Source organism: Furipterus horrens, unplaced genomic scaffold (assembly GCF_987537825.1).
Source record: "Furipterus horrens unplaced genomic scaffold, mFurHor1.1.pri manual_scaffold_1, whole genome shotgun sequence".
NCBI lineage: Eukaryota > Metazoa > Chordata > Mammalia > Chiroptera > Furipteridae > Furipterus > Furipterus horrens.
Genome location: NW_028327171.1, coordinates 139,337,009 through 139,362,403, shown reverse-complemented (window position 1 = coordinate 139,362,403; position 25,395 = coordinate 139,337,009).

Below are 25,395 nucleotides of genomic sequence, written 5' to 3'. Positions count from 1 at the left end.
TATTTTATATATTTTCCAATATATTCAAGTACCTACACTTCCCAATACTTACCCTGTATTTTATCAGATGCTTTAGAAAACCTTTCATGCTTTCCAAATCAGTTCCAAACTTTTCTTGTTTTAGTGTATGTGAATATTCCTCAAAAAAAAAGTTTTAGTAGCTATCTGAGCTCTTCTTTAGATGCTTCACATTGTAAATTCCTTTTCTATAAAATTGTGAGCCTTTTGAAAGCAATGGTTGTGTTTTATTCTTTAAATAAATGTCAATAAACAGAAGTGCATTATAAAAATACATTTGAATTGATTATAATTTGGCAAATAATTGGTAATTACTAAAGATCTGTTTGAGGAATATTCTTAATTTGGAAAGAATTTTACAACCACTTAAAAAAACTGTTTATTTATAAATTACTAAGTGGGAATGGAGAAATTACCCATTGGTAATAAAGTTAGTCATCGGTGGATGTGTCTGGACTTCAGTGACAGACACACTGTGGTTCAATTCCCAAGTTATTTTATTTACAAGTTGTAGGAAATTGAGCAGTTATCTTGACTATACAAGTATAAAGTGAAGATTTTGCAGAACTTCTAAGAGGATTAAATAGCACAATATTTGAAAATTACTGAAAGCCCTTGTCAGTTCAATACTTAAGAATTTCCAAGTACTTACTAAGAACAATGCATTATATTTGGATTTAACATTCATCAATGTAGATACATAATATAATCCATGCATAGCGTACATAGGACTCCAAAGACAGTAAGCAGAAAGTATTTAATTTTCCCATTCATTTCTTTGTTCCTGGATAAGATCTCACACTTGTTCCATCACTTTTTAAGTCACTTCTATATACTAATAGACTTTTGGTCACTTTTAATTTCATAGGTGTTTCAGTAGGTAAAATATCCTATGTAAATTAATAATCTGTCTTTTAATTTTTGAAGTTAAGTTTTTCCCCCCTCTTCCCTCAGATAGTAGATTAGTGGGAGAAATGAGGTCTTTCTCCCCTTCTTTCCACTAACATGCTAACCATGTTTGAGCATGTGTTAGAAAAAGGAGGCAAAGTAAGTGGTAAGATATGCCTCTATTTTATATCTTGATCTTTAATATGTATAATTTACTCTGAATCTTGTAATTCTCTATCACCAACATGAATTAATAATATTTCACTTTTCTTGATAAAAAAGTGACTTCTTGGGTAATACTGTTCTATTTTTATGTATTCATCAATTTAAAAAAAGAAACTGATAATCTTTTATTTTACTTGAAACATTATTAAATGTTTAACAGTTTTAAGATTTTAGTAAGTTTATTTTCACACAAACTTTTCTACAAAACACTGTTCGGTTTCTGAACTCCTAGTTGGTCTTCTGATATGCAGGACATCCACACATGTTGTAAGATGTTACAGTAAACTGCTTCTTGAAAATGAGATACATGAAGCCTGCAATTATTCATCTTAATGGCACGTGAAGGTCGAGGACACCACTTTTCTTAGAAAGAGAGAGCAATAAGAACATTTGTAAGCTGTGTTTTTCACAGCAGAATCATTTCCAAAGTCATATTATACATTTACTGTGTTTTCTAATCAGACAGATTCTCTGACATATTAAGTCCAACTTAGTACTCTCTTGATGAGCCAAATGTGTTTCTCTGCTCATATGTGAGAAGAATAAATGTAGGAGAATGTCAGTTGCCATTGCCTGGGACAGAAGTATGGTCTCAGAAAGTTTCTGTTTAATGTCCCTGTTTAATATTCAGTGGCACACTGGAAAACCAATGCCAGAAACTCAAGGAGCCAGCTGGCAATATAGAGAACAATTTGGCCTTGGAATGTGACCCCTTGTGAAGATGAAATAAAGCAAGCATGAAAGATCCTTAAAAAAGATTAAAATGTTCTAGACAAATGGAAGGTATTATTAGTTGGGTGAAATCAATTTGGGGGACAAAATCTCTTTTTCTTGTATTCTCAGGGCAGCACTGGAAGTACAATTAAACGCGACAAGGATCTTTCATAGGCTTTAATATAATTTCTAGAGAAAACAAGCCCAGTGGCTTTCTTATGCCTTTTGAAGGTATACAAGAGACATAAAATGAATGGTAGTTTTCAAAACAGCAGCTATATAGGACCAAATAAAGTCTAAACTCATAGGTCACAAATAGATTTACTTTGTATTTTAGAAAGAAGTTTACTTTCACAAGTATAAATGTAGAAGCAGCTTTACGAGAGAAACTACTGTATGTGTGTTATTTCTTAATGTGTTTCCAAGACCTATAAAAGAAAATGGCAGAAAAATATTTTTTTAGTTTAAACTTAGCACATATTTTGTCTAAAAGTCATTCAGTTACCAGACCTCTTCAGTAGATTACCCTTGAGATTATTTCCCTCTACTATTGTCCTAAAGCAGAACAACAGAATGCAGAAACAAGTGAGCTGATGATCTGGATAACCATGATACACCTCTACCACTGACCTAAAAATGGTGTTTCTATTAATCTAAAGATATTTCTTCTTTCTGCCACTCCTGAACCTATATAGCAAAGTTCAATTCCATCTGTCTTGCCATGATACTAAAAAGAAACAATGTTTTTCAAGTTTGTAGAAATATTTCCCCTGCTAAATTGAGTTGGTTTTGCTAGCAATTCATATCACATATTGTCTTCCTATTAACTTTACTTCTAATACAGTCTTTGGTTTTTGCTCTAGTAAGTACTGAAGCACCTCACCAAATTTGGTTTATTATGTGATCATTGCAGAGAGGACACTTTGGCCTTACACTTCTACTGAAACACTCATACACTGATGACTGAGAAGAATAAAGCAAAGTTTAAAATATGAAACAAGTGTATGCCCCTTTGGGGATTCCTGACAGAGGTCACTTAGTAGAAGCCAGAGTACCCACATATCTGATTTATATGCAGTTAAATGACCAGTGGAAGACTCAATCCAACATGCCTCCTGGGCACATGAATAATGTAGTTTTCCTCTTGACCCTTAACATGGCTCCTGACCATGATCTTCTTACTAAATCACTTATCTGGCTTACTGACTATGTTACTTTCCTAGGATTATTGTAATAAATTGCCACACACCTGGTGGCTTAAAATAACAGAAATTTATTGTCACAGTTTTAGAGGCCAGAAATCCAAAATCAATGTCTTAGCAAAGGCTGCACTCCCTCTGCATATTCTAGGGTGGAATTCTCCTCTGCCTCTTCCAGCTTCTGGTGGTTCCATGTGTTCCTTAGCTTGTGGTTTCATCACTAAAATCTCTGCCTACAACTTCATGTGACCTACTCAGTGCCTCCTCTTCTTATAGTGTTACTTATCGTTGAGTTTGGTGACCACTGTAATTTATAATGACCCCATCCCAAGGTCCTTAACTTAATTACATATTAAAGACCCTTCTCCAAAAAAGGTCACATTCACAGGTTCTTGGGCATGGGCATATCTTTTTGGCGGTTACCATTTGATGAACTTCAATCATAGATTAAGGAGGACTAATATTTAGGATCATAAGTAACCCACCCTTCTACAGATGTTCTGTTTTTTAACTTTTACCCACCTTACCAAAAGCTCTATTTGTGCTCTTCCTTCATAATAACCCTAGTGAAAAAGTATAAATAAAGCATATATTTGAGGTTCAAGTGATAGGCAATTGAAAACTAGACCCTGCAGAAATAAAGACCTTGAGCCTCAAAAAATAAACATCCTTAAGTCTCTTCCTTTGAGAGGAGCTGAGTAACTCCTTTCACATGACTAAAAATGTCAAAATAAGACAAATATTGTGATAATCAATACATTCATATATTTTTAAATGTTGAAAGGCTATAGTATGCTAAGTATACAGATATAAGGCTAAGTATGAGCTCCCTATATTTAGATATTTTATTTATCTATGTAACCGGAATGGATTTATAATCTAAACAATAGCATAACAGCTAAATAGAAATAATTCAAGTTTTTACATTAATTGAAACTGACAAATAATTATCTTCTGAAATGAAATCACCAATGTGAGTGTAATTTCTTTACATATATGCTACTGGGAGCTGTGTGTTGGGGGATATTCCACTATTTTCCCCATCCAAATAGTTATCTAAGCTTTTTCATATACTGGGAAGAATTGATTTTTGGTCTGACCCCTTCTTATTAGAATAATGAAAGATATATTGTTGGGTGCTAATCAATAACAATGCAATTATAGACAAAAAGGAATATAAGACTGTAAACTATTAAATAAATCAGACAATCTCCAAGACCAATCCATAAAACATTTACTAGTTTCAGTTTTTAAGAAGGGATGAGTGTGCTGTTTTTGTTCGTTTTTGTTTTTGTTTTCTTTTTGTGGTTCAAATGAGTAGTGTGATTACATTGTACATAATTTAACTCAGTATGTGAGTTTTAAGGAGGTACTTTTTACATTAAATAAGATCTTATTTTAGTCCAAGGATTATGGACTAAAATAATTTTCTTCCTGGTTGAATTTCAAGCAAACGAAGCACTGTGTGCTATTTATTGGAGTGAGAAAAACTGATAATCATATGCAAATATTGCTCAGTATTTTTTTTTAACTAGCTCTATGGCATGCTGAGAGAGATAAGAGACATGTTTACTGTTTCTCAACAACTGCTTATATATTGGAGATTATCTAATTTAAATATATTGTTCCTAACTACATCATTATTATTCAAATAGAGAAAATATTATATATGGAAGTTAAGACAAAATAAAGAATTCAGTTTTATGCTTAGTCTACACACTTACTAAGTATACAGAAATATTAAAGTTCTGCAAGTATCCAGAACAGTCAAGTAATAACATTTGGGTCTCCATTATCTAAAGTGTCATACTGCTATGGACTGAATATTTCCCCACCCCCAAATTCATATTCTGAAGCCCCAATCCCTAATGTGACTAATGTGACAGTATTTGGAGATAGGGACTTTACTGAGGTATTTGTGATTAAACGACATCACCAGAGTTAGATAGAATTGATGTCCTTATTAGAAGAGAAAGAGACACCAGACATCTGTCTGTGTCTCTACACTAGCACAGAGGAAAGGTCGTCTGAGGACACAGTAAGAAGGCAACCATCTACAAATCAGAAAGAGTGCTCTCATCATTAACTGAATTTGCTGGTATTTTGATCGTGGATCTCTAGCCTCCAAAACTGTGAGAAAATAAATGTCTGTTGTTTAAACCACTCAGTCTGTGGTATTTGGTTATGCAAGCTTGAGCAGACTAATACATGTAGCCAAGTTTAATTGGTCTGCATTATCTTAATGACCCAATTTGCACTTCATTGTCCACCTCTACTTATAACTATGTGGTCAAAGTATTATGTAAATGATTTTATTTGTGACTTTGCTGAGACATAGTCAAAGCATATCATTTTGCAAAGTGTGGGAAATGGTTTTGAGTTTAGTCCAGTACTTTGAAGACAAAAGTTGACATCACAAAAACTCCCATCACTAATTAGTGTCCTTCTTGAAAGCTAAAAGAGATATGACTAGGACTGAATATTAAACCAAGATGAAAAAAAAACTGTTCTATCCCTTAGGTTTATCTTCTTTTCTTCCCAAGAATAAGATATATTTTCTTCAGAAGCCAAAGAAAACTTATTCTTTGCCATCCTAGTTTTCTAACCAATTAGAATACAGTTGACCCTCGAACGACATGGGTTTGAACTGTGTTGGTCTACTTACATATGGCCTTTCTTCAATAAATAGATTGGAAAAAATTTTAGAGATTTGCAGCAAGTTAAAATGTTTGCAGAAATGCATAGTCTAGAAATAGCAAAAAACAAAAACAAAAAGAAATAGTCTACTTTATCATTTACTACCATAAAATATACACAAATTTATTATAAGAAGTTAAAATTTATAAAAATATACACATACAAACACCGACCTTACATGGTGCAATTTGCAGTTGAGAGAAATGTAAATAAGCACATAGATGTAGTATTAAATCATAACTGCATAAAATTAACTGTAGCACATACTGTACTACTGTAATAATTTCATAATCACCTCCTGATGCTATTGCAGTGAGCTCAACTGTTCCAAGTATTTGTTTAAAACACCATGTGATGCTAATCATCTATGCATGAGCAGCTCCTCTTTCCAGTAAATGGCTCATCGCAGTAAAAAGTCATCTCTCATAGTTCTTGCATGTTTTTATATTGTGTTTAGTGCAATACCATAAAGTTTGAATAACATTATGGGACCCATACAAAATGCCACTGATGATGATAGAAGTGCTCTTGGGAAGCAAAGTCATGTGTTACAAGGAAAGTTGAATTACTAGATATATACCATAGATTGAGGTCTGCAGTTGCAGCTGCCATTGCCCATCAGTTCAAGATAAACGAATCCAGTGTAAGGACCATAGTAAAAAAGAAAAGGGAAAAAAATAAATTTCTGAAGCTTTCACTTCAGCTACATCAACAGGCATAAAAACCTTGCACTTTTTGGCAAAATATATTTTTATCTCATATTAAAAATGAAGCTTTTATGTAGGTGCTGGATGGTTATAGAAAGGCATACCAACAGAGGCTAATATAATTTTTTATAAAACAGAAGCCATTATATGACCACTTAAAGCAAAAAAAAGGTGAAGCTGAAGAACTAAATGCCAGAAAAAGATAGTTTGATAATTTTAGGGAGTTTGGACTTTAAAATGTTGAGTCAACAGGAGAAGCACCTCTGCAGACCAAGAAGAAGCAGATGAGTTCCTCAATGCCATTAAGACAAACCACTATCTGAAAAGATTTCTGATGAAAAGAAAGTGCCTATTCTGGGGGAAAAATGCCACAAAGTACATCAATTAATAATGCAGAGAATGGGTACCAGGATTTAAGGCAAGAAGAGACAGGCTAACTCTATAGTTTTGTGCAAACACAATCAGGTTTATGATCAGGGTTGCCCTTACCTATGAAGCTGCTAACCCTTGACCCTTGAAGAGAAAAGATCAACACTGGCTTTTAGTCTTTGGTTGTACAAGAAGAAGGCCTGGACAGGAACCTTTTTTTTTTAGATTACTTTTTCCTCAGTGCTTTGTCCTTGAAGTCAAGAAGTATCTTGACCATGAGGAACTGCTTCTCAAAGTTTTTTTTGAGCTTGGACAATGCTCCTGGCCATTCAGAACCTCATTATTTTAGTCCAAAGATGTCAAATTGGCCTATTTGTCCCCAAACCCAACACCTATAATTCAGCCCCCAAATCAGGGAATTATAAGGGAATTTCAAAGTTCATTGCCTGTGGTGCTCTATGGAAAGAATTGTCAATGTTGTGGGAAAGAATCCTGATAGAGACAACATCATGAAAATCTGGAAGGGTTACATTAAACGTGTCATCATTGCTATAGAAAAGGCTGTAAAACCCATTAAGCCTGAAAAATAAATTTCTGCTGGAGAAAACTACAGATTTTGTGCATGAATTTACAGGATTTATGAAATAACCAATCAAGGAAATCATAGAAGAGGTTACAGATATGGCACTGAAGTGGCAGTCAAGGATTTCAATGTATGACTTTTGGAGAAATATAAGAGCTAAGAGAACCACAGTAGCAGAATGAACAGAAGATGCCTTGATGGGGATAAGCGTTTCTGGACTGGGGCCAGGCAATGAGAAGGACATGTGGAAGAAGGCAGTGCCAGAACAGAAATTGATATCAGACAACCTGGCATAAGGGTTCTGATTATTCAAAACTATTCTTACTTCTTTTACAACATGAATCCTTTTGTGTTAGGGGCACTGAAACCGAAGCAAAGCATGGAAAGGTTAGTAACACATAAAAACAGTTGAAAAGCAAAAGGTCAGACAAGAACACAATGTATTTCCATAGCATTGCACCAAGTGTGTCTATTTCCCCTACCCCCACCCCACTTCACCTCCTCCATCTCTTCTGCCTCTGCCACCCGAGGCAGCAAGACCAATGCCTCCTCATCAGTCTACTCAATAAAGATGACAAGGTTGGAGATCTTTATGATGACTCACTTCCACTTAATGAATAGTAAAAACGTGTCAGGCCATACAGTTAACACTTATTTGTTGTATGTGTGTGTGTCTTTGTGTGAAAATCTAATAACTGTACAGCAAGAACTATATGAGACCTTCTCGTGTCATCATCATCAACATCATCACCTAAGTATTCATTTTGTAAAGCTTGCTGTACAAGACTTGTGTGGAAGTAAATAACCTATCCTTACATAGGTATAAGATGTGATATTTAATAAAAAAGTTTAAAATATGTTGGCTTTCTTTAACTATGTTATAATTTTGCTTTCAAAAAATGATATTGCCATACAGTATATCTTTTTCTTGTAACTAGGGAAAACTGTGTACTGGCCTATCATCCCAGGTGTTTTTTCAATGGAACATTTGCAATACAAACATTACATTAATCTGACTGTGTGCCATAAAATTTTATAATGACTTGAGGCAGGATAGTAAGAAGTAGGGAAATTACTTGACAAATGAAATAAGGAAAACTGAGACTAATTATTTAAACAAGGTCAAATGAATCACAGGGTTTTATCTTCCCTAATCAAGGCACTTAGGAGAAAATGGTTTACACATTCCAGACCTTCCCAGTCCTGGTTTCTCTTCGATGATATCCTTGATGATGCTCTTTGAGAACAAAACTAACCAGGAAATAACCCTGATCCATCTATACACACATTGTGATGAGTCATATTGAAGGACACATCTGGAAAGTTAATGAATATTCTATTAAGACTGTCCCCTGAGACCTCCCCTGGGATTCGTGCCAGCCAAAAAAACATAAAAAGCCTCAAGATAAAGGAGCCACTGTTCACTCGCTGGAGCATGTTCACACCTTGTATCTCTGCTCTCCTTCTCCCAGACTCTAAGGTGCCAGGAAACTTGCAACCAGGGAACCATTGGGCAGTAGCAGCTCATCCTGAGGTTACCCCATGAACTTGTCTCCACAGCCTTTTTATTCTCTGACTTTCCAGTGAGGTAACATCAGCTCCCCTTGTCTCACTCCTGTCATGGTAATTTTTACCTTTCAGTGAGCCAAATCAGGCCCACCTATGCTCTCTCTTGTTGCTTCTTCTAACTTAAATACTCCCTTCGTTTCACCATCCCCAGCTTTAATAAACATACCCTCAAAATCATCTGGATTCATGGTGTGAAATCTTTCCTGGACAAAGTCAGGAACCCACACACTACCAGCCTGCCCACGGCCGATCCATTTCAGGTCTGTCCCTGTCCAGTAACACACTCATTTATTAGTGTATAGGTGATGCTATCATGAAGCAACCAAATCAATTACACTAGACCACTATACACTAATCATAATGTTGCTTCTTTGTTATTAACACATGAATTGTTAATGCCTGTAAATATATATAAATTTTTTTCACATTATATTTTCATTTTTTGATGTCTAGTGTTAATAATACATATAACATCTACAGCGTTTTGTGTTATATAAGAGATTATTGATGTAGGTTCTGACAGACAGAAAATTCACCTTGTAAACAGAATACATAAAATTAAGGAATCCATAAACACAGTCCAGTACCGTAAATGTATTTTCTCTTCTTTATTTCCTTATGATTAATAGTATTTTCTTTTCTTTAGCTTACTTTATTGTGAGAATGCAGTATATAATACATTTAACATATAAAATGTGTGCTAATCAACTGTTTATGTTATCACTAATATTTCTGGTCCACAGTAAGCAATTAGTAGTTACATTTGGAGGAGGAGACAAAAGTTACATATGGATTTGTTACTGCATAGGTTTTGGTGTCCCCAACTTCCATATTGTTGAAAGGTCAACTGTATTTTACCCCTTTGTCCTTATCACATAGTCTACTACAAGATAGTGTCACAGCATAGGAATAAAAAACAACTTATGATTCCTGTGCAACAAGTGATGCACAAATGCACAACTATAGTATATCTTGAAAACTAAAACACCTGAATAATATGAAACATTTTTCACATTAGAAATGATATAGACAACATCCATTCCTTACATCCTGAAAGTGAGTTAAAACAATACCAACATGGCTTTACTGTATTACAGAGTAGAAGAGACTATTAACAAACTCCATAATCATTGGAGTGTTAAATCAGTTGATCATCAGGTGGGTCTTCTTTCTATTCAGCTTACTTAGCACTTCTACTTTGTACTTTGAATTTGCAAGGTGCTTATCAGCCTTATTAGTTAACCCTTGTAATGTGTCCATGAAGTAGATTGATGGCGAGCATTAGTGTGACATACATTAGTGTACTCCTCTGAGAGATGCCAGCAATGAAGCACATGGAGATTAAATGATTGCTACACAATTGCCCATCCGGTCTGAAGGAAAAAACTATTGGTAATAATTTCCTACTTTCTAACCTTCAGTGATAAGAATCTAATGTGTAGTCTCCTTTAAAAATGAAAGCTCTCAAGTGCATTTTCTTAGGGTACTGAAAATGTATTCATTGAGCAAGTATATTAGATATATATTCCTTTGTCACTTCCCCATTTAAGATGGGATCATCTTAAAAGGCTATGACATAAATTGTTGTGGAAAAGATCGATTAGTTTAAAAGCTTTTTCCTTTTAACAGATCAGATAGTCATTATATTTTACCCTTTTGCGTCTGATTTTCATTGAGCCATTTTAATCATTTACTCATTTGAAAAAATTTCACCAAAACCAAAAAGGTCTACAAATCTCTTTATCACCTCTGGCTTGTCTTGCTGATCACTGGGTTTGAACTTCTGGGAATTGGGGAGAACTGTCTAACTCTGGAAACCATTTCTTTAGAAGTAGTTTTTTTAAAGAGCTGTTAAATTCTCTTCCTGGGTCAGACTCACTACCTCATTTATAATCCTTTCTCTCATTTGAGAACATCATTAGGAAATATTTATGAGAAATGAAAGAAGAATTTTTTTGAACCTGCGGGTAAAGAGAAAGATATTGTAGTCATTTTGATGGGAAGAAGCCAAAATGTTTCTCTCTCTCTCTCTGTCTGTCTTTCTTTCCTTTTTTTTTTTTTCTTATGAATCAATCTTCAAATTTTATATATTTTCCCAGTATTCTACCCCTTTTATTATTTTAAACCCTTATGGTACCTTTATTTTGGAAATGGATATGGAGAAAAAGGTGTTCAAAAGGCACCAAATCATAGTCACAAGCTTTTAAAAGCAATTTTCTTTTCTCGGCCTAAATAAGGGAAGGGTTTATAAAAAAAGACTTTGAAAAACTTCACTGCCTTCTTTTGGTTGTCAAAATCCCTCTGCTAATCAAATAAGCACATCAAATAAGACATCAGGACATAATATATGTGTGACTCCATAAAGGCAAAACTCTTCCCCAGACCCAGATTTTTCTTTGCTCTAAGAGCAGCGTGCTTGTCACCACATACCTTGGCTGCAATGGGTTAAAAAAGTGGCAAGGGATGCTGATGAATCCATCTCTCCTATTGTAAGAATTTGTCTTCTCCTATGTTTGAAGGTAGTTTTAAAAATTAATGCCCCAGTGCTGGGGTGCCTTGCCTCATTGGTAACTGTAACTGATCAGTGGCAGTGGAATTAAAATTATTTTCTCTTGGAACTTCAAAGTACTGCTCAACCCAGTAATGGGATATTGCAGTGGCATATTACAGCATCCTGATTTCTGAATACTTTCATACTTAAAAACCGAGTGACAGGAAACTTTAAGTCATCAACGAGGAAATATTTCTTCACTCATGCCTTGAAAATGGGAATAAATGTGCAAATCTATACAATTGTGCTTCCCTTCCCATCTATCTTGTCAAATGAAAATCGATGTGGGAATCAAGTTAAATGTGCTTCAGCAGATTAGGAAGAAATAATGTACATTTTTTTCTCTTGAGTCAAACAGAGCAACTATCACTTTCTGGGTGCCAATTTGTCTTGGCCTAGTGGTTCTCAAGGTTAAACTTTCAAGGTCCTATGAACAAGAAACCAGTATTATGGAGGCTGAAATAAACACAGAAAGAAAGAAAAAACAGTTTATGGACAAAATAAGGAACTGTAGATTTCATCTTCTTTTTTTTTAACTTTCAAGAGATTATAATGTTCTCTTGAATACTTAATAGTTGTAAGAGTTGTAAATTAATTAAAAGTTGTAAAAGTATATGTAAAATATTTTCCTTAAAAAAAAAGGCAGCTTTTTAGTTTTTTAGTTTTTAGTCTTTTATTCTATTTCTTGTTACTTGATCTCAGTCATCCTATAGTTCCCTCGTGTATGGATGTGGGGGGGTGGTTGGGGGTTGCAAATGAGGTGTGGGAGAGATTTATGAAAAAAAAAAGGAAGAAGTGGATAAAACTTGAACGATTTAAAGAATGAATTTTGGTCAGTGTCAAAAGCCAAATGTGATTCACTGTATAAACCAGTCATTCATCACCATGCCTACATTTGCTTTATCCACTAACACTATTATATTCCCTTTCGTACACTCCTATCACCATGATAATTTACTTACTCTATGCAGGCTCTTAATTCTTTTTCAAGGAGGTGGCATGCTTCTCTCATTTCTAAGTTCATATGGAATTTTTTTTTAAAGAAAGTATTGGCATATTCAAAGTAAAGGGCAGATAATTCTTAATTATGTTTTGCTTTTCTAAAACCCAAAATATTATAATCTTTCTGCCCTGCCTTTGGGATTTGCCAGCAAGTCAGGTTGTCTAGGAAAATCTCATTATTGCAGGACTCACTGTCCCAGCAACTATTAGCAGAGAGAAAGCAGGAAGAAAAGTAACCTGGGTGACTGTCTGCAAATTGACACAGATTAATATTTCTTTGTCCAGATTCCTGGTGGAATACAAAAGAGCTGTGGAAAGTCATTTTCAAATACACTTCTAAGAATAAAGATGAAAGATGATAACTAGGCATCTATGAATTGCAACAAGTACCACACAATTGAAAGAAATATAAGTAAAAATAATTTGGTCCAAAACGATATCCCTAGGAACAGTTTTAAACAAGCTTCAATGTGTTCCTACAGCTGACAATTTATTTAATTGGGAAAGCTGTTAAACCATTTGATTGCAATAGGCAAAATTCTATCAGATTATGAAGCCACATACATTACCACAGGCTTATCTTTTCTACTTGTGTTCAGTCAGGGACACTAATTAAATTCATCCAAAAGCACTAGATTTTATTGTGGATAGACTTGGGTTCTTCCCAAGAATCAATTCCCAGTTTAAATCCAGGCCTAAAGTACCTGGAGGGTGATTAAAATTGTTTTACAATCATGGTGACTATATTTCTCACCATTCTCACATTTCAACTTGAAGAGTCGAGATGAACAATACTTCAGGATTATAGATTCCTGGGAGGGTCATTTTAATCCATGTTAGTGGATTTTAATCCATGTTAGTCTAAAGTAAATATTACATGTGTAAAAAATATTGGAGAAAACAGAATTTGATATTGAATGCAATCTTGAGCCTAATAAAATTACATTTATCTATGGAAAATAAAGGTGTATACCCAAATTATGACAATTTCAATTAAATTAATTTCTTTTACTTATGATCACTAGGAGTCACTTTGGTTTCTTTTTCTTTTTTTGGATTTTTAATTACAGTTGTCCAGTTTTTCCCCCATTTCTCTCCCCCACCGAGCCCACACCTTCTCCCACAATCATATCCCTCCTCGTTGTCCATGTCCATGAGTCATTTATACACATTCTTAACTAAACCCTTTCCTTACTTATCCCTCTTCTCCACCCCCTTATTGACTGCTATTCTGCTCTTTGTCCTATTTAGTTCATTTGTTTGTGTTGTTCTTTAGTTTCCTGTATTAGGTGATATCATATGGTATTTTTCTTTCTTTGCCTGGCTTATTTCACTAAACATATTTCTCTCTAGTTCCATCCATGTTGTCGCAAATGGCAGGAGTTCCTTCTTTCTTTCTGCTACATAGTACTCCATTGTGTAAATGTACGACAGTTTTTTGATCTACTCATCTACAGATGGGCATTTAGGCTGTTTCCAGCACTTAGCTATTGTAAACAGTGCTGCTATGAACACGGGGGTGCATAAGTTCCTTTGAATTAGTGTTTTAGGATTTTTCAGGCATAATCCTAGCAGTGGAATCACTGGTTCAAAAGGCAGTTCCATATTTAGTTTTTTGAGGTAATTCCATACTGTTTTCCATAGTGGCTGCACCAGTCTGCATTCTCACCAACAGTGCGGTAGGGTTCCCCTTTCTCCACATCCTCGTCAGCACTTGTTGTTTGTTGATTTGTTGATGATGACCATTCTGACTGGTGTAAAGTTGTATCTCATTGTGGTTTTTATTTGCATCTCCCTGATGGCTAATGATGTTGAGCATTTTTTCATGTGTCTATGGACCTTCTGTATGTCCTCTTCGGAGAAGTGTTTGTTCAGTTCCTTTGCCCAATTTTTAATTGGGTTGTTTGTTTTCTTGATGTTGAGTCATATAAGCTCTTTGTATATTTTGGAGATCAGTCCCCTGTTTGTGATCTCATTGGCAAATATGTTTTCCCATATGGTTGGTTTCCTTTTCATCTTGCTGATGTTTTCTTTTGCTGAGCAGAAACTCTTTAGTTTAATGTAGTCCCATTTGTTTATTTTTTTCTTTATTTCTCTTGCCTTAAGAGATGTATTTGTGAAGATATTGTGACGTAAGATATCTGAAATTTTTCTGCCTATGTTTTCCTCTAGGACTTTTATGGTGTCACGGCTTACATTTAAGTCTTTGATCCATCTTGAGTTTATTCTCATGTGTGGTGTAAGTTGGTGGTCTAGTTTCATTTTTTTTGCAAGTCCCTGTCCAGTTCTCCCAGCACCATTTGTTAAAGAGGTTCTTCTCACTCCATTTTATGTTCCTTCCTCCTTTATCAAATATTAGTTGACCACAGAGGCCTGGGTTTATTTCTGGACTCTGTTCTGTTCCACTGATCTATATGTCTGTTCTTATGCCAGTACCAGACTGTTTTGATCACAGTGGCTTTGTAGTATTGTTTGATATCTGGTGTTATGATTCCTCCTGCTGTGTTCTTCTGTCTCAAGATTGCTTTTGCTATTTGGGGTCTTTTTTGGTTCCATATGAATTTTTGCAGTATTTGTCTAGGTCTGTGAAATATGTCATTGGTATTTTATTAGGGATTGCATTGAATCTGTAAATTGCTTTGTGTAGTATGGCCATTTTGATGATGTTGATTCTTCCCATCCAAAAACATGGTATTTACTTCCATTTCTTTGTATCTTCCTTAATTTCTTTCTTCAATGTTACATAATTTTTAGAGTGCAGGTCTTTTATCTCTTTGGTTAAGTTTACTCCTAGGTACTTTATTTTTCTTGTTGCTATAGTAAATGGTATTTTCTTTATTGTCTCTGTCTCTGATATTTTATTGTTGGTGTACAGAAATGCCTTAGATTTCTGTATATTTATTTTGTACCCTGCTATTTTACCAAATTCACTTATTTTATCGAGTACTCTTTTAGTGGAGTTTATAGGGTTTTCTAGGTATACTATCATGTCATCTGAATATAATGATAGTTTTACTTCGTCTTTACCAACTTGGATGCCTTCTATTTCTTTTTCTTGTCTAATTGCTGTGGCTAGGACTTCCAACACTATGTTAAATAGGAGTGGAGAGAGTAGACAGCCTTGTCTAGTTCCTGATTTCAGGGGGAATGCTTTCAGTTTTTGTCCATTGAGTATGATGTTGGCTTCAGGTTTCTTATATGTAGCCTTAATTATGTTAAGGTATGCTCCCTTATTCCCATTTTGCTGAGTGTTTTCATCATAAATGTGTGTTGCACTTTATCAAATGCTTTTTCTGCATCTATTGATATGATCATGTGGCTTTTGTCTTTCATTTTGTTTAGGTGATGTATTATATTTATTGATTTGGAATATTAAACCATCTTTGCATCCCTGGGAATAATCCCACTTGATCGTGGTGTATGATCTTTTTTTTTTTTTTATTTTTTTTTATTTTTTTTTATTTTTTTTTATTTTGGTTTTTCAATTACAGTTGTCCCCTTTTCCCCCAATTTCTCTCCCCCACCCAGCCCACCCCCTCTCCCGCAATCATATCCCTCCCTGTTGTCTATGTCCATGAGTCTTTTATACAGGCTCTTTAATTAAACCCTTCCCTTACTTATCCCCCTTCTCTCCCTCTCCCCTCCCCCCTATTGACTGCTATTCTGCTCTTTGTTCTATTTAGTTCCTTTGTTTGTGTTGTTCTTTAGTTTCCTGTATTAGGTGATATCATATGGTATTTTTCTTTCTTTGCCTGGCTTATTTCACTAAGCATAATTCTCTCTAGTTCCATCCATGTTGTTGCAAGGTGTATGATCTTTTTGATGTATTGCTGGATCCTGTTTGCCGATATTTTATTGAGGATTTTAGCATCTATGTTCATCAGTGATATTGGCCTGTCGTTTTCTTTCTTTGTCATGTCTTGACCTGGTTTTGGGATTAGGGTAATACTGGCTTGATAGAAAGAGTTTGGTATTTTTCCCTCTTCTTGGATTTTTTGGAATAGTTTGAGGAGGGTAGGAGTTAGTTCTTCCCTAAGTGTTTTGTAAAATTCGCCTGTGAAGCCATCCGGTTCAGGGCTTTTGTATGCAGGGATATTTTTGATTACTGTTTCAATTTCCTTCTTTGTTATTGGTCTGTTGAGACTTTCTACGTCTTCTTGATTCAATTTTGGAGGGTTATATATTTCTAGAAATTTGTCCATTTCTTCTAGTTTGTCAAATTTGTTGCCATACAGTTGTTTGTAGTAATTTCTTATTATCGTTTGTATTTCTGTGGTATCAGTCGTGATTTCCCCTCTTTCATTTCTAATTTTGTTTATTTGGGACTTCCCTCTTTTTTTCTTGATGAGTCTGGATAGAGGCTTTTCGATTTTGTTTATTTTTTCAAAGAACCAGCTCCTAGTTTTGTTGATTTTTTGGATTGTTTGTTTAGTCTCTATGTCATTTAATTCCACTCTGATCTTGATGATTTCCTTCCTTTTCTTGCCCTAGGCTTTGTTTGTTGTTGTTGTTCTAGTTCATGTAGCTTTATAGTTAGATTTTTTTATTCGAAATTCTTCTATTTTTTTCAGATATGCCTGTATTGCTATGAACTTCCCTCTTAGGACTGCTTTTGCTGTGTCCCATAGGTTTTGGGCTGTTGTGTGTTCATCATCATTAGTTTCTAGAAATATCTTGATTTCTTCTTTGATGTCATTGTTAACCCATTCATTATTTAATAGCATGTTATTAATTCTCCATGAGTTTGGGTGTCTTTGATTTTTTTCTCTGAGGTTGATTTCTAGTTTCAAGGCATTGTGGTCTGAAAATATGCTTGATATGATTTCAATTTTCTTGAATTTGTTGAGGCTTGTTTTGAGTCCTAGTATGTGGTCTATCTTTGAAAATGCCCCATGTGCCTTTGAAAAGAATGTATATTTTGCTTCTTTGGGGTGAAAAGTTCTATATATATATCAGTTAAGTCCATGTGGTTTAGTGCGTTGTTCAATGTCTGTATATCCTTGGTGTTTCTTTGCTTCGATGATCTGTCTATTGTTGATAATGGAGTATTGAAGTCCCATACTATGAGTGTGTTGTTGTTAATATCCTTCTTCTGGTCTTCTAGTATGTGCTTTATGTATTTGGGTGCTCCTATGTTGGGTGAATATATGTTTATCAGTGTTATATCTTCTTGATGGATTGTTCCTTTAAGTATTATGAAACGTCCTTCTTTGTCTCTTTTTATTGCCCTTTCTTTGAAATCCATTTTGTCTTATATGAGGACGGCTACCCTGGCTTTTTTTTCAGGTCCATTTGCTTGGACTATTTTTTTATATCCCTTTACTTTCAGTCTATGTAAATCTTTTGTTTTGAGGTGTGTTTCTTGTAGACAGCAAATATGTGGGTCCTGTTTTCTTATCCATTTCATTACCCTATGTCTTTTAATTGGATCATTTAATCCTTTTACATTTAAGGTTATTTCTGACGTGTATTTATTCATTTCCCTTTGTACCTCTGTTCCTCTCTGCATTTTTTTTTCCTTTTTTTTTCTTAAAACATTTCCTTTAGCATCTCTTGCAATGCTGGTTTGGTGGAGATGTATTCTTTTAGTCTTCCTTTGTCTGAGAAACTCCTTATTTTACCTTTCTTTTTGAATGAGAGCCTTGCTGGGTAGAGTACTCTTGGTTGTAGGCCTTGTTTTTCATTGCTTGAAATATTTTTGACCATTCCCTTCTGGCTTGTAGTGTTTCTGTTAAGAAATCAGCCTATAGCTTTATCGGAGCTCCCTTGTGTTATTTGCTGTTTTTCTTTTGCTGCTTTTAGGATTCTCTCTTTGTCTTTGAATGTTGCCATTTTAACTATGATGTGCCTTGGAGTGGGTTTTTGGGGGTTCCTCTTCATTGGAACTCTCTGTGCTTCCTGAACTTGTATAACTTTTTCTCTCATCAGGCTGGGAAAATTTTCTGTCACTATTTCTTCTATCAGTTTTTCTTTTCCTTGTTCTTCTGATCCCTCTTTAATTCCAATGACTCTGATGTTGTTTTTTCTTATGTTATCTTTATACGTTTTCAATCTTTTTTCATTTTGCTTTATTGTTTGGAAACTTTTCTCTACATTATCTTCTAACTCACTAATCCGATCCTCTGCTTCGTTTAGTCTGCTTTTTACTGATTCTACTGTGTTTTTCAGTTCAGAGATTGAATTCTTCATTTCTTCCTGGTTCTTGTTAATAGTTTCTATGTCTTTTTTTATGCTGGTGTAGTTCTCTGCAAGTTCCCTGTAATTTTCTTGGAGTTGTTGGTAACTTCCTTGGAGGTTTTCATAGTTGTTTTTGAGGTTGTCAAGTATATCGAGCTTCTTCCCCACCATTGTTTTGAATTCCGTGTCTGACATTTGTGCTATGTCTATTCCATCTACCTCTTTTTCTGGGGATTCCTCTTTTATTTATTTTTTTTCATTGAGAGGTTATTTCTGCATCTTACCATGTTGGATTATTCTTGTTTGTTTTGTTTTTTTGTTTTGTCTGCTTTGACTTCCCACCTTTGTGGAATGAGATTCTTTATAATAGATCTGGGGGTTTCATTGGTGCAGTGTCTTTGATCTCTTAAGCCTGATGTTCTTGGGTTACCTTTTATGTCATTTGTTTATGCTGTCTGGTTATATCTCCAGATGCTCTTTGGTAGAATACTCCTTCTGGCTAGTTGATTGAGAGTCACTCTATCCACTTTGTCTTGAGCTAGGCACTTACTGGAGTTCTGCAAGCTCACAATCTAGTGCAACAGACAAGCCCCTACTATGGCATTGGGTTTCACTTTGAGTATGACAGTAGAGTGCCACACAGGCTCCACAGATCCAAACTGGAGGTGGGAAAGCAGATAAAATGGTTCTTAAGTACTGGGGAGGCTTTAGCCATGTGTAGGAAAAGGCACGCCTGATGGAGAGGAAAGAAGAAAGAGGCTGAGAGTGGAGCCATGTCCTGAGTGAGGCAGAGTCCACTTTGGATTTTTTTTTGCAATTAAACTTACTGCCAGGTTTTTATTCCCAATGATATTTCAAAGTTTAAGTGTGTGATACCAACTCAGAATATCTGCATTTTTGAAGGAATAGTAGAAGTAAAATGACCATTTTCCCCAAGGGAACCCAACTCTGATATTAGTAACAAACATACATATCAACACCAATACTAAAATACTTAAACTTATGAGTGATGCAAGACTTTTTTACTAGTTCTATGATTTGTTCAAGATTTTGCTTGTCTGGTAGCTTTTAATGTTTATAGCTGTATAATACTTATAGAGTTTTGATCTTTTTATCAGTGACTGACTAGTCAGCATCCACACATTAAAATACAGACATCTGCTACAACTGTTTTTGACATTTGTATTTCTACTATGCTTGCTACTTACATTTCAGTCTTTAAGTAAAATCATATAACTCTACCCATGAAAGGCAGGTGACTTAACAGGTAGGATTGTCTTTTGTAATTCTTTTCCATAGAAAAGCACTAATGTAATTTCACTGCCTTGTATAAGAAGTCTGGAAATTAAATTGGCATCAAGTAAGAGAAATTTAAGTATCACAAACCACCTACAAGAAACATATTATTTCCATGTTTCAGCTGAGCAAATTGAGGATTAGAGAAATTATCATACTCAAGGGAACCTAACCAACAAGGGAGGTAAGGTAGATAGGCTATATTATAACCACAAGCCCTCCTAGAGTCCTTAGATAAGAAGTAGAGGTGATGGAATTGATTGTGTAGAGCTTTCACATCTTTCCTCATTTAGAGCGAAGCAGCTTTATATGCAACTTATTTAAGTTGGAACTCCAAGTTTAAAAAAAAATTGTCTCAAGAAAAGGTGAGTAGCTTAGAAAGTTTGCTGCAGGACACATAGTGTAACCACCTAGAATCAGTGGCCAGGACACAGGAGTTCAGTGCTAAAATGGGAAAACTCCCATAAAAATGAGAATGAGTTGGTCACCCTACTTCATTATCCTTCATTAATACATGTTTTGTTGAAGTTTGAAGATGTAACAGATGGCAAATAACGCACACTGAGCACTTTAATTTGCATGGACCACGCCCATGGTTCACAGTTTCATGTGATTCAGCATTGCCAGCATCCACACACTTCCCCTGGGCTTTAACTTAGTGTAAAACATATGTGATTATGTACTGACCAATCAGAATTTTTCTGCACTCACTCTTTTTAAAAGTAGGCATAAATATCCATATAGTATGTATAGAAATTACATTGTTTTTCCTTTGGTTATGTCTTGGAAATTTTTGTCACATCGTAGAGACCTTAATTCTGGGCTTTCTTATGGGTTAAAATGTAGAAACTTTGTTTTAACAGGTGATGTGGGCATGGAATCACTGGCTATGCTGAAGAATACTGCCTTCAGGGCTATCATCCTGAAATATCCCACAGCTCTTACGTCATCACTGAATTACTTTCCTGCTATTTAGTTCTTCATCCAACTAGTATGAACCCAATGCTGATAGAAATACTGAGTGTGTAGGCCTCAGATGGCTAGAACAAAATTGAAATAATTTTTTTTTAATGGAATGTAATATGATTATCCTTACAAAGTTTATATAAGAGTTTGGACCAAGATTTGAGTCTCTTTTTTGTTTTGTTTTTTTTTGTTTTTTATTTTTTGTTTTTTTTCCTGCATAGTAAGTAATCGTTTGAGAAATGTGTGCAAAAGCATGATACTAAGTTTTTGCTGATTATATAGATCACCTGGTGTGAAGGACAGTGTTTCAACATTTAGGAGCTTATTGCAACAACCCAGGTAAGAGATTGTTATTTAATGTACTAAAGAGTAGGGCTGAAGAGAGTCATAGGTGCTCCAGATACAACAAGCAATAAGAAGCATAATTTCTCATTGCTTAACAGGTGACGTAGACAAGCAGATGGTCATCCTGATTCAGTGCAACATGTTCAGTGCTAAGTTACATGATTGCCAGAGGCAGGGACCCACTCAGAAACACTCGGGTATGTACTGCAACTCTGTCTCAAAGAATTAATCAGAGGAACTGTGGATGAGCATTTGACCCCAAAACAAGGTGGCTGTAAAATAAGATGAGCTCAGAATCTTGAATTACCTTATAATAACTATAAGAATATAATACCATTAACATTGCAATAGAGACAAGAAATTAAAACTTATTTGTCATGTCTTCAGTAGTAAAACTCATAGAGTCTAAATCAACTTTTACAAAAGCAGGGATGCTACTGTTATTTTTTCAATTTTATATAATTTTTATATAGTTTCCATATAACAGAATCCTTTGTTGAATATCATCAGGACATTTTGCTAGTCAGTCCAGACTGATGACCCTCCTCCCTTGACATTCCTGTTCAATTAGATAGAGGTCAGGGAGACATCTGCTCCATATATTACCAATGGGTATTAAAGATGTCAATGAAGATAAAGTTCTCTAATTTTAGGTCCTGGCAAAACACAAAGCAAATTTATCCTTCACTTATAAAAAAAGGTGACAATTAGTTGACTTTCTCCACCAAATTCTTTATTTTTAATTAAAAAAAATATTCTCCCCTTATTTATTTATTGCCTTATTTTGTTAGTTTTAACTTCCCTCTGCAACCTTCCTGTTTACCCTCTTGATATACAGCTTGACTGGATCAAATGCAGTGGAGGGCCTCATTAAATGCTGAGCAGTAAGTTTTGACAAACTCTACTTTCACGCCAGTTCCACAAGAGAAATACATAATATAATTTTTATGGTTGACTGCCTTGAGAAAATTTAGCACACCAGAAGCATAATTCATTCAAGGGGAAAAAAATATCTCTTTAGCTGAGTTATTACCAGAGTGCAGCTCTGCAGCTGGAAATGAAGTTTGAAAGCTTCTGCATACATAAGGAGCACAAATGGATTTGGGTCATCAATAATGTGACTAAGTTCAGAATCAGGGTGTTAAGGGGTTTCCCTCTAACAAATAATAATAGTATGCATTGTGCTTGTGTCTCTAAGGTGACTGAGTACTGTACTATGTTACATATGTTACCTCATTATAATCCTAACAGCCTATCATATGAACATGATTATCCCCATTTACAGATATGAAAGCTGAGAATCAGAAGTGTTGAATAACTCACACAAGAGTCACATCACTGGTATGTGCTGAATCCAAGTCTGTTAAATCCATAGCCAAGGCTTTTCCTATGGTTTTTATGATGTTTTTACTTCTTATCTTAACTAGGGCATTTGTTCATTATTGAATACCTGTAAATCATATATGTGATGTTCCACATTGTTTGTCAGTGCATGCATGAGAGAATAGTAAGCATACAGTAAGAGATAATCTGATCCAAAGAAAAGCAATCAAAATGTTCTAGTCTCAGAAACATCATGTAGTAAACATACCCATAGAGAAGCACATGATGAAGAGGACAGGAGCTAGAGCTGATTTTGATTCTAATACTCAAGAACATGATAATGTGTATCCCTTACCAAATCATTGTGTGCTGTTGTTTGCAATACCTGTGTCACACTACAGAGTGTGAAATGCTAAGTAAAAATGTTTCTTTGCCATATTTATCTACCATATTTTTTCACTATAAAAGCACCTGACCATAAGATGCACCTAGGTTTAGAGGAGGAAAACAAACAAAAAATTTCTGAACCAAATGGTATATTAAAATATTTAATAAAATATAACAGGATAATATTTCAACCATGTACAGTGAACAGCAGTCAACAGCGGTATTAAGAACAATCATCACTGCCATTAACAAATGAGGAGAGACTTTAAAGTTCAAGTACTCTTCTAGTTTTCTGGGAACCCCAAGAACTCATCATTGCTAATTGTCAGAATTTATGAAGCTCAGTTGCTCGTATCACTGATATCACTTTCTTCACTATCTTCATACTGAACAAATGCCTTGATATTCAGCAGTAAAGTGGGACATTTAAGCATCCCCAGGGGTTTTGCATGGGCCCACTGCTTCCTATTCTAACAGCTGTCGCCACTGCTGACAGGTCAGGTAATACACATCACGGTATGTAATGCAATATTTGCTCCAGAAGATGCACAGACATTTTCTCCCCACTTTTTGGGGAAAAAAAGTGTATATTATGGAGCAAAAAATATGGTGTGTGTGTGTGTGTGTGTAGATAGATAGATAGATAGATAGATAGAGCAAACTTAGATTTCCTTAATACAATATTTGCATATACACAATGTAGTTATAATGACAGAAACCCATTGCAGTGGAACTTTCTCTATTTTTTTATTTTATTTTTTGGTTTTCCAATTACAGTTGTCCCATTTTCCCCCCATTGCTCTCCCCCACCCAGCCCACCCCTTCTCCCACAATCATATTCCTCCCCATTGTCCATGTCCATGAGTCATTTATACATGTTCCTTGACTAAACCTTTCCCTTACCTATCCCCCTTCTCTCTCAAAAAGAGTCATTTAGAAAGTAAACAAAAATTAATGTGGGACCAATAACATGGATTATATTATGCCCCTTTCTCTAAGGATTTTCCTTTAACCATTTAATTCATTTGTTGCATCTATTTTAGAAACTTTTGTTGCAAGAAATAAGCTTAAATAGTCTTCAAGAAATAAAAAGGAAGGAATGTGTTCAGATATCAAAAGAATGAAACCAGGAAACTCAAAGATATTCAGGACTTACATTCATACTTACTTCTCATCTTCACTGCTCTCTATAATTCTGGCTCAACTTTATTTGTAAACTTTCTCTGATATTCAATCTACCTGGCATGCAGAAGATGGTTATTTAATAGCAAGTTTATGTCACTATGGAAACAATCTGGATGGATATGCTTAGTGCTAATTTCAGTTTTTTGAAAAGAAACACCAGTATCCTCATTTTATTCAAATCTCACCTCCTAGTCTAGTCAATGTGATCAGTGACTCATAAGGTCCAAGATGGTTTGTTTAGGGGTCTAAGATCAACTGAGAGTCATACTGAGAAGAACACAGACTTCCAAAATGCTCTACTACATCTTTTGTTGATTTATTCAGGTTACAGCCTCTGTGCCCAAAATATATTCCTTTTTCTGAATTTCTCTCAAAATATACTGGTAATAAACTTTATCCGATTATATTTTTCCATTCACAGGGGCAATCTTGACACAGTTTATGGGATCATATTGGCTTTCCCACTTATCTGACCAATGTGGGTCACACCACGACTATTTATGTGATGACAACTGATGTCAATTAGAAAAGATTAAATTAGTCACAAAGATAATTTGCTGAGATTAGAGAATGTCTACTTTTGTCACTTATCATTTAGCTTATATCCTATTTTTAGTCTATACAACACCTGCATAAGAACCTTAGCAATTATGATTTAATTCTTATTACTTTTGTCTGTTCTTTGTGCAATTATCTTGTTTGCTGTTAATTGTAGAAAGTAATGTCTTCTGTTTTTATATGGTTAACCTCTTGAGAATAAGGGAAACATTCAAATGGTTTTTCCTAAATACTTGTCAGTTTTCAAATGGAATCTCTTAATAATGAATATCTAATGGCAATGAACACCATGGAGATGACAGGAATAAAATGAAACAGTATATTAATCAGTAAAATAATAGAATCTATAACTAAGAATAAGCATTCACATTCCAAGAACATCATTCCTAGAGACAAATCAACTGTCTCTTGTGGTTTAAAGTCCTCAGATCACTTCAAATAAAGTTGAAATATTTTGTGAATTCTCATGCCAAAGCAATAGTTCCATAATATAGCAGACACAGTAAAATAATCTAAGGCCAAACATTATTTACCTCTACAGCATCTGGTGTAAGCAAAAAGCTTATACTACGTCTTGTAGAATGGAATTTAAACAACAGGTATAAACCAAAGGGTAAGAAGAAGAGGCATCATAAG